Raw genomic sequence first — 8,684 nt, forward strand, 5'->3', positions numbered from 1 at the left:
TGCTGAACTAGAATGTGAGCTAGCTGATTGGTGCAATTAGGTGCCGTGTTTTCGGTAAGTTTTAATCTCGTGGCACTCAAATATATTTTTTAATAATTTGTGAAGTATAATTATCAAAGCTGCTCCTAGTTTGTGTGAACTGCTTGATGATAACCATTTGGTTGAATGTTTTTTGGATCGGATTTTTTAAATGATTTTCCCAATCCATTCAAAGTTCATTCCAGGTCTAGTTTTTTGTTTAGTCAATGAAAATTCTTTGAATTGTACGTCAGGACTTGTCCTGCTATGTTTTTTTTACCTCGTCTAACAGATTTTTGTTTTGTCTTACCCTGACTTTTTCAATGACTTCAGTGACTTCTACTGCTTTGCAGTTAAAATTTGTCTGCGTGACGCCACTTCTGCTTTTAGGTCGATTGCGTGACTTACCTCACTCAAAAAATTGACTTCTGAACTCTCTTATGGAACTTTATTTTATGAACATTTACTAGTTAAAGATCAATAGTGTGCATTTAAGTAGTGCCAAACTTATAAGCACTAATTCTTGAGTTTTTGATTTCGAAAATCAGTTTTGAAAATGCTCTTTTAGGGCTTTTTCCTTATCGACCGTATGTGTATCATAAAAATGACAGTACGTATCTAACCCAAAAAATCTAGTTGTCTACTAAAGAACTTTTGGTCAATCTGTCTATCTTGTGTCTTTAGTTATTTCAATTCATGGAAGGCCACAAGCGTCTATCGCTGCTATTTTCCGGCAATCTGCCGGCTATGTTTTTGAGTTCAGCTTTGTATTAAAATGAATTTTGATATAACTGAAAACAATAATATGCATGAACTGAAAACATTTATATTGCTCTAATTTGTCACAAATTTGGGCTTTATGCTCTCTCAATTAGGATCCGTGCTTTTTACCTAAACCGTTTTAAGTAGAAAAATTCGTTAAGAAATGTTCCGAATTTTTCTTGCCTATTCAAAAAGAAGAATCATTGCTCTTAAAACTCAAGTTCTCTTTTGAAAGTGATGCAGTATATCGGAAAGTGTAGTATGTGCGGTTATCGAGTGTATTTACTGGATAACGTCTTGAGATAATAGTTGTCGGCGTGTGTGGACGGCAGCGACAAACGAAAAGTAGTTTAATTTTGCTTCAAAGTTAGAAAAGTCCGTCATTATGATCCACGATGCCTATTTTCGAGCAAGCATGAACAATGATAACATCCTTTGTTGCTATTATACTTGTCCAGCGCTATTTTCGTCCGCAGCGTCACTCCTGTATTCGGTCAAGTTATCTAATTTCCACGATAGTTCAGAACGTGTCAATAAGACCTAAATGAAAGAAAGCCTAATTAAGAACAAAGAGGCTCGGAAATGTTGCACATAATGTTCCGACCCCGCTCATCTACATTTTTGATTTAATTGTCTTCTGACAGAGGAAGACATAGAAAACTTTCAGAAATTTACTTTTTCGTGATAATAATTGGAGTATGAATAAACATTGCTTCAAACTTTAAACTCAAACCATTAAACGAATTGAACAAGGCCGTTCCAGAGGGCCGATGAGATAGATATGCCATAAACAAGACTACGAGAGAAGACAAACAAAATCAAATAACAAAGCCAAACATTATTTACGACCAAATCTCAATGTATATATTCTTAAAAACAATGAACAAAGTCAAATTAGCATCACAAACTGAATTGAAATTAAATTGTAGTTCGCTAAACAATATATGGGACCTGCCCGTAATAAGTCTAGAAACCAAGTAGACAAAAAAGAACAAAAAAAGATTTTTAAAAAATACGTTTATATTTTTTGAAAAAACAACATGAAAACCATTAGATATCAACTGAAATCATTAAATACTATCATTTATACATCAGAAGAAGCCATTAAGACCTCTCATTGTCCAGATTACTTCTCACGACTAATAAAAGGAAACCAATCAGTTTACAAGCCACTAAAATTCTAAACTATTGACTGAACTTAAATAACATATACATAATTGGGCCTGCAATCAAGGCCGATTGGAATTGTCTTTAGTTTGCTAATGCGATGAAACAACAATTAAACTCAAATATAGGCAAAAATTCCTAAATCGCAAAATTTCGTAGAATCAAAACCAGAAACCCACTATTTTAAGCATAAGACTGCTGTTTAAAAAAATGAATTTCAGTTCACAAAAAAATGTGAGCTGCCAATGATGAAACTAAGCTACAAATTAACCGAATTGAGGAAATAGCCGGAAAAGTTAGGAAAGAAAACAATGATATCCGTCTTTCAACGTCCTTCTCAACGTTCTTTTAACGCCGTTGTTGTGATATGTGTTGTTTATGTTGTTATTAACGTAAAAATGTGGCAAAAGATAAACAACAATTGTACAAAAATGAAAATAAAATGGACAAATGTACAAAAATAAAATACTCGGTCTCAAAGCCAAAAAAACCTTTTCTGAAAACATTTAACGCAGTGAATTGAAAATTGAAATTGAATAGAAAATTGATGCAACTTTTTTTGCTGGTACTAAGGTACAAGTTGACTGAAATAAGATAAAAAAATATTGAAAGAGCTCAAAGTTCATTATTTTTTGTTTTCAAAATAGATTTTTTTGATAATCTTAAAAACAATACGCTTTCAACTGAGAAAACTATATAGAATAACTGTTAGCTCCACAGGACGCCAATTGAACATGTAATTAGCGAGACTAAAATTTAAGACTGCAAAATAACATTAAATGAAAAAATACAAATTTCAAAAAAAAATACCCAGAAAATTGTTAAAGCCATAAAAACTTTGAGCTTTTCAGTGAATTATTGTGTTTATTGGGCCTCATTTGCACGTAAAATGGTCTGTCGTTAATTGAGAACTCATATGAAATAATTCCGATGTAATAGCTTTCCGGTAATTAACTTGAATGAAACAAAAACAAACAAACAAAAGGCTGTTGTCCTGAAACAGGTCAATTTCCAAAGGTTAGTGAAATACAATTTTACGACAAAAAAATCCGTATATCGAATATAATTGACTTTTTGATAATTATCGAGTTATATTGGAAAGAAACCGGCAAACATCGAATTTGAGAACACTCTCATAGCAAGCAGAAGTAAATGTAGCCATTTAGAAAACTGTATGAGAAAACTGTATCAGCAGCTTTTAGGTGTGTACTTCCGGCTAATTTAAAAGAAATTTGCTATAGAAGTGGTTTTTTGATGGAAAAATGCTAAATTTTGAAAAATTTAGCCAAAATGTTAGGAAAATTTTTGGATCAAGTTGTTCAACACCTTTGTTTTGTCTTTAAAATTAAAACCATTAACACTTTTTTTGAGAGTTTTAATGTTTTTTGAGCAAAATTGACAACAAATTTGAGCAAAAATATGAAAATTGTGAAGAAAATCCGTCAGATGTTCACAATACTTGAAACTTCGATAACTCCATGCACAAAACGAAATTCAGAAAATATTTTAGTGCTATATTCCACTCTGGACGGACTTTCTAATGATACCACGCACAATTCTCTCCGATGAATATTTATCGATTGGCTAAAATTGACTGAACAAAAAAACCCATTTGAGTATTTAGTTCCTACCCCACCAAGGTGGTTCGGAACAATGCATTAATGTTCTTCGCGTCAATAATTGCGATTTAAGAAGGCGGCAATAAATAACCCCAATTTTAGTAATATAGGTCTTGTGACCCTACTTATTTCTCCTGTGCAGATATGGAGCTCAACTCAGCTGTTTATCAGCAACCAGTCTTTTTCTGGAAAAGAGACAGGCAGTATACAAAACTTAATTTTATTTGCTTTAGGTTTCAGTTGCTTTGATAGAACGTTTCCAATAGCTACAGTTTTTTCAATAAGCGCGTTCAATTTTACTCAAATGTAAATTTTAGCATGCGTCAAGTATATGATTGTGGACAGAATTGGTCCATAAAATGTCTTTGGAGTATGATTATAGCAAGTATTTCTATTGCTCTATTTCGTCTTCTTGTGCAATTTGTTGTGCATCGTAACAATTTTAGATCAAGTCTCGTGGTTATGACAAAAGCTGCGTAACTCAGCTGATGAAATAACTCTTTAGCGTCTGAGGATTACTATGAAAATCGGAGTGTTAGGAAATTACTTTCAAATCAAGTACTTCTGCCAATTCTCGTCTTTTGTCATTTGAGGAATGGCGGAAGAAGTTAAATCAGCTAAACTGGCGTAAGTTATGCACCCCTTTTGTTTTTGCAAAGAGTTGATGATCACCAGCAAGTTGTTATCGCCGTTCCGTATTTATTAATCAGCTCCGCTTCGCCTAGGAGTTTGACTGCTTCTCGGTTGCGATAACCACCGTGTGGTAATATTAATTCATATCGACGTGGGTTTTAGTCCGCGCTCACCTTACTGCTTTAAGCTCGTCACTTGAGTTGACGAGATCTGTTGTTGTACCTATCTGATGGCATTTTACTACTAAACGTCAAATCAACATGGCATCGAAACTGGTGTCACTCTTCAATGTAAAAATTTGGATCTTTTCCGTTTGTGCCCCCCCCCCCAGCTTAGTGGGTGCATATTAGTTGCTCCCTCAGGTGCACGTGCCATATTTATACATGTTGATTTACTATGTAATGACACGTGCTCTGTAACTGGGGGATGCATAATGTATTGGGGGGGGGGGGGGGTTTCACAAACGAAAAAGATCCAAAAAATTTTAGTGGTCTATAATAAACTATATCTTTGACACTTTTCATCGATGACAGGCGGTAGTTTTATATACCAAACCAAATTCTGTTGGCGAATGAACTGAAGAATAAAACAGTGACTGATTCCTGGAATGTTCTTCAAAAAAATCGTTAATTTCCTCAGTACGTTTTTGAATTTATAATTTTAAGAACGCAATCTTTTTTCCCATTCCTAATATACTTCCATTCTGTTTTTTTTTGTTTTCGGTTGTCTCTCCTAATTATTTATATTCTTTCTTGAAGATTTGAAATTTTGAAAATGATGTTTATCAGGAGTAATTTCTAGCATAGCCGTCTGAATGATAACTTTTTCTCGATATGGGGCAGAATTTTCCTTAAAAAATTCATGACGTGAAGATGTCCAATGGCTTTCTCTGTGAAGTGCAATTTGTACCCACTGAATGCCTGCATTGCAAAAATATACGACTCGATGAGTAGAGGCTATAGGCGGTTTTTTTTAGCTGAAGCACATCTGTTCACAGCTCCAACTTTTAGGTTTTACTTTTTGAACATTAGTTCTCTTATGATCGTTGGGCAATGTTATTCAGAAAACACTCAGCTGAATTCAATAATAAAGTAGTTAGAAACGTAGTCACGTCTTAACGGTCCTCATTTTTTCCTCGAGCATTTCTTACATGCATCTACTTCCATCAACACACTCACAGACCTCACCCTCCTACCTGCCACCGAAGTCCCCCCTCTCCCCCTCAACAACCACCCCTTTTTTCTGGAATAATACTTGGCAATACGCTCTCCCTTTTTGCTGTTTCTAATTATATGGGTTCTAGAGTTTCATTTGCACGAATCGTTAAGCGGTTTCCTGTAATCTACATTTATATGCAATTTTTTGCTTATCATTTTTTTCCATATTAACACTTGATTTTTGTCCTTGAAAGCGAGATAGAAACTGGTAAAGTCTGAGGGCTTTAAGTCTGGTGGTATACATATCGGTGGTATTAATAAACTGTATCTAAGTGCACTCTTCACGAAAACTACTGCGAAAACATAAATTTATGGTATTAAAGGCAATTTTATAGGTTCGGAATCCTTTTTCTAAACACAGGATCTTACAGTAATGATAGCAGTTATAAGTTTAAGCTAGCAAAGACCAAAACGTACCCGGGAGCAGTCGTTTGAAAACAGTTTGCACGACATTTGTAAGTTATACTAAAATTGATATTCTGCCAGACATCACTTTATCTGGAAGAATTTACTTTGAAGTGTCAATATCCACCTTTTCTCAGGCTGGTGAACAATCCGCGGGGATTGGGCTGCTAGATTGAGAGTAAAGAGGCACATTAGCAGACGAAGAAGTTCTCTTCTGATTGATTTGAATTTGGATCCGAAGAATCGTGATGAACAGACTTCAATAAATCCAGAGCTAATAGTGGTCTGATCCAAAGTGCAATCTTCATGCATGTGTTTTGGACTCGGACTGGACATAATGTCGAAACAGTTGCTAATACGGAGCTTAATGTTCAACGAATGCATCAAAAAGATGATTAGAAAACCATACTTGAAGGATTGGAACTAAATACCATCGAGATTGTAATGCACCGCTCATGGGCTCGGAGTGACCGTTACGTTTCATCAAGATTCGTTCTGCGATCTGACTGATGATCATTTCAGCAGCCTCGTGAATCATCTGCTCGTTTCCAATTTGATATGACAGTTATTTTCACAAAACGTTGTCACTTACGTTATTGTCACAACACTGGATAGTGCTTCAGTTAAATTATCATTTTTGTGCTGTACGGAGCACTTAGCTGAAAACTGGAGATTTTGAAAGCCTGAGCAAACGAATGGCTAAATATTTGTCAATTAATTTTAAGGCCTATTTGTTCGCAACTCTTAACAAGGCGGATCGTTAATGTGCGGTCGCACATGATGTTCCGACCCGACCTCATCTACATTTTTGACTTAATCGTCAACCAAATGAAGAAATAACAAAAATAGATGTTTGAGTTTAAAACAATCGTTACACAACCCATCTACTAATTGAATTACATAATGCCATGCCTTATTACAACGCCAATGAGATCCAACATTAAAGAGACTACGAGGCAAAAAACAACCAAACAAAAAAGCAAAAACGAAAATTTCACGGCAAAAACTGAATATATAAATTTAAAAGCACATAGTAACAAAGTCAAAATGCAGTCAGATAAAAACTTAACTACTCGAACTTAATTTCTCCTATTTATACAGCGGATAGTAAGTTTTATTAATGCGACTAAGTTACAAGTCAACAAAGAGAAGGATCAATGAGGCGAAATTCAGAAATTAATCAACATTTTTTAAACCAAGAAATTTCAAAAGTCTTAAAAATCATTAGCTTTTAACTTAATAATCCATGATAAATTACTTAAAAGTTACTACAAAACCAAATGGCCTTGTCTTTGGGTAGTTTAAGACGTAGAAACGAACCAAAGAAAAACTTAAAATATTGGAAATGTTTGCGAAAACACAAACTATTGCTACCATTAAAATCATTAGCTATTATCTGAATATTATGTATTTTTAATTCAATTCTTATTTCTACAAATTCAGCTGCAGGAATTATACTGAGAGATTAATTAAGTTTATTTGGGCCACATTTGTAAACCATTGGGATCTGTTACTACGCGATTGTTCTGCAAGAAGAGAAAAAGAAGCGCAAAAAATGACCACTCAAAAAACGTTTATAAAAACGCATACTGTCCAACAAACAAAGCATCGGTGAAATTTAATATCAGTAGTTATGTTGGTTTTTGGAATACAAGAAATTGGATGTGACCTCTCATTGATGAAATTAAGTTACAATATGAAAAGAACAACAAAAACTGAAAATGTTTGAAAAAGTATATCCTAAAATTTAAGACTAAAGGCTATAAACTGACTAACTGATTCGGGTAACATCATTTATTCGATCCTCAATTACAACCTTAAGAGACTTGTCAGCAATTTACGGCCACCTAAAGAACAAAAACATGCAAAAACAGCAATTTCAAGAAAAAAATTGTGCGAGAAAAAGGTTCGAAGGCATTAGAAAATGAACTTTTCACGAAATACTTTTATATGTTCAATTACTTCCTTAACAGCAATGGCATTCCTCTTTTTTATCAATACAGTTTCAAAAAATCAAATGATTAAATACATTAGAACCATGAAATTTTTGAGAAAACTTGTAGTATCAACGCCATTAATTTCACTACCTTTCAATGGAATCCATTAATTACGCTAAATTATGCCTCCATGGGACAACGAGTTTGTTTGCCAATCATATTTGGTCAATATGATCTTACAACAAGTTATTGAAGATGAAAACAACAACAAAGACAGGCAACAACCAAAAATTCAATTGAAAAGTGCAAGAAGAAAGTGTCAAAGCAATTTAAATCATAATATCTTCTCTGAAAACTTTATATATGATCCATTGAACGTCTTCCCTAAACCAATGAGTACCATCAGTATTGGGATATTGTGATAAGATTTCAAAAGGATCCAAAAATAAGAAAAAGTAACCGAAAGTTTAAAAAAAAATATGAAAACTAGTGGCATTGAAGTTTTAAAACTATTAGTTAGGTAGAAGATGAAAACGCTAACCAGATTAAATTTGGCTGCACTAGAAAAAAAATTGGTTCATGCAAGTACTAAGACTGACTAACAGTCCACGAAAAAAAGTTTAGGATCGGTTAATGTTCAAAAAAAATTCGAAAAACGTCTTTTCCAAACTTAACAGCCATTAAACACAGAAGCTTTTAACGGAGGCCAATAACTACGCTCAGAAGAAAAACGATAGCAGGAAAAAGATGTTTGTCATGCATAGATAATCAAAAACAGATCACAATAAGTCTTAAGACTATGAAAACAACAACGAAAACAGGCGAAATCCAAAATTCAGTAGAAAAGTGGGAGAAGAAATTTTCGAAGCCATGTAAACCATTAGCTTTTCTGTGAAAACTTTATCTGTGATCCTCTGAATGTCTTT

This window comes from Convolutriloba macropyga, chromosome 3, assembly GCF_964194025.1.
Source record: "Convolutriloba macropyga chromosome 3, txConMacr16.3, whole genome shotgun sequence".
Taxonomy (NCBI): domain Eukaryota; kingdom Metazoa; phylum Xenacoelomorpha; order Acoela; family Convolutidae; genus Convolutriloba; species Convolutriloba macropyga.